This window comes from Rhipicephalus microplus, unplaced genomic scaffold (genome assembly GCF_043290135.1).
Source record: "Rhipicephalus microplus isolate Deutch F79 unplaced genomic scaffold, USDA_Rmic scaffold_202, whole genome shotgun sequence".
NCBI classification, from domain to species: Eukaryota; Metazoa; Arthropoda; class Arachnida; order Ixodida; family Ixodidae; genus Rhipicephalus; species Rhipicephalus microplus.
The window spans coordinates 90,001-92,500 of record NW_027464773.1 but is presented as its reverse complement, the minus strand read 5'-3'; the positions used below and the strand labels follow the sequence as shown (position 1 = coordinate 92,500).

The 2,500-nt window shown below is 53.3% G+C and overlaps 1 pseudogene; it reads right to left on the bottom strand.

Moving 5' to 3' along the window:
• The window catches only part of LOC142792049 (large subunit ribosomal RNA), a 6,881-nt pseudogene that overhangs the window by 2,489 nt on the left and 1,892 nt on the right, over positions 1 to 2,500 (bottom strand).

Sequence of the window (2,500 nt, the reverse complement as noted above, 5' to 3'; positions counted from 1 at the left end):
TGGTATAAACGAGGCAAAAGGTAAAACCTAAGCACAACCAGACGCTGCTGAGGTTTCAAGGGCGCCTTAGACACTCTCTCGAGAAGAATGGCCAACTGTCTTCTTACTAGACCCTTCTCAAGGCCCTTGACACCGAAGTGTACACCCAAGTAGCGCCATGTAGACGTGCAGTTCGTCGTTGCCAGACGTTCCCCATTCACAAAGAAGTCAATGTCTGTTCGGATCTTGGACCTCTTCTGCCAACCCGATGGCTCGATGACTAGGGTCGTTGACTTTGCCGCGTTAATCTTAAGTCCTCTGGCACCGAGAAATGAATTCAGACGATCAATTTGCTGCTTGAGGCCCCAGTGGGTAGCTGTGGTCAGGATAATATCGTCCGCAAATGCCATGGCCGATACCTTCATCCCCTCACTGGTAAAGGCCAACTGGGGGTCAAGCTCAGCCAAGAACTCGTCAATGACTAAGTTGAACAGGAGCGGTGAAAGGGGATCACCCTGCCTTACCCCCACTGTAGGATGGACGACCAGCGATTTGCCTCCGAATGTCAGCACTGTTACCGCATTTTGGTAAAAGTCTTCAATGTACGAGATAAAGTCTTCAGAGATCCCTTTTCTGCGTAAGGCTCTCAAGATTGCCGGTAAAACAACCCTATCGAAAGCCTTCGCAATGTCAAGCGAGGCCAGAGACAAGGGTCGCAGTGACTTGCGCGCTTCATCAATGATTGTCGCAAGGAGAAGAATGTTTTCAGCACACCCATCCACTGGCAAAAATGCCCTCTGCTGCAGGTCCAAATCGAGGTCAGCAAGCAGCCTTCGGAAATATATCTTATGAAGCAGTCTAAGGAGCACATGAGATATTGAGATTGGGCGGTGTTGCGAGGCTGTTGAAGCACCAGGAACTTTGGGAATGAAGATCGTTCGTGCTTGGGTGAGAAAGAGTGGAAGTCGCTTCAGCAGCAGGAGCAAGTTAAGTAGAACCTGGAGTATTACTGGCGGAACCTTCCGCAGTTCCCTCGCCGCAAAGCCATCAGGTCCGGCTGCCGAGCTTGATGAGGGCATTGCCGCCTTAATGTCCATTTCTGTGATAAGGAACACAGGATCGATAACCTTGTGCGGGCGTTCGATAGCAGGAGACACTGATGAAGGCACCACTTTCTCCATGATCTCTCTCCATTCTTCTAGAAAAGCTTGGGGATCCTCCACCTTGGAGTCCGCCTCTCCATCCAGAATCTGTCTTGCACACTGTGTCCTGTTCCGTCTGAAGAGTTGTTGTGTCAAGGCGTATTCCCGCTTCTTTTTCTTCCTGCGACTTTCTTGAACAGGTGGAAGAGGTTGGCGACCATGCGGACGCAAGTCCGAAGCGAACACCTCCCTTAGGTAGGCATTAAGAGCTATCGTTATATCCTCCCTGTCGAGGAATCTCTTTGCAAGCTCCCATAGCTTGTATGCTTGGTACGCTCTTGGCGGAGGTTTTGTTGTTAGACCTCTTAGCTCAGCCTCAATCACCTCACGGTGATTTACCTCGGGGATGACCAGAGAGGCGTCCTCAACAGCTTGCTCCCCAATGTCGGCTAGCACCTCCTGAGTGCTTCTTGGGTAGAGTCTGTTCTGCAGGTCTTCCACCAGCCTCTTGTAACCTTCCTGCCTTCTGTGCGGCGGGAGTAACTATGACAAGAGAGTCATAGTTACTCCCGCCGTTTACCCGCGCTTTTTTGAATTTCTTCACTTTGACATTCAGAGCACTGGGCAGAAATCACATTGCGTCAGCACCGATCAACGGCCCTCGCAATGCTTTGTTTTAATTAGACAGTCGGATTCCCCCGGTCCGTGCCAGTTCTGAGTTGGCTGTTTTCTGCCGGCCGAAGCAAGAACCTCAGGCGCGAAGCCCACGGAAAATGCACAGCTGTGGCTTTCCACAGGAAGGTCCCGACGCTGGTCCGGGCTCGGCCGCACCGCTTTTTACGGCGGCGAGCCTCGCCCAGTCCCGGTGCAGTGCCGTTCCTGCTTCTGGACCCCAGCCCGACCGGCTCAGCCCTCAGAGCCAATCCTTTTCCCAAGGTTACGGATCCGTTTTGCCGACTTCCCTTACCTACATTGGTCTATCGACTAGAGGCTGTTCACCTTGGAGACCTGCTGCGGATGTGGGTACGGTCCGGCACGAAAATCACACTCCCTCACTCGGATTTTCAAGGGCCGACAGGAGCGCACCGGACAGCGCAAGAGCCGCACTGCTCTACGGAGCCACCGTCCCTATCTCGGGGTGAACCCATTCCAGGGACTCGATCTCCTTACAGAGAAAAGAAAACTCTTCCCGGGGCTCCCATCGGCGTCTCCGAGCTGGTTTGCGTTGCCGCACTGGGCTCCGAAGAGCCGATCTCCGTAGCCGGGTTCGGGACTGTTAACCCGATTCCCTTTTGGTTGCAGCGGGGCGTCTCCGTATCACAGACTGAGCTGCACAAACGCGCCCGCTTCTGAAAGGATTTCTCCTTTCCCTAAGGACC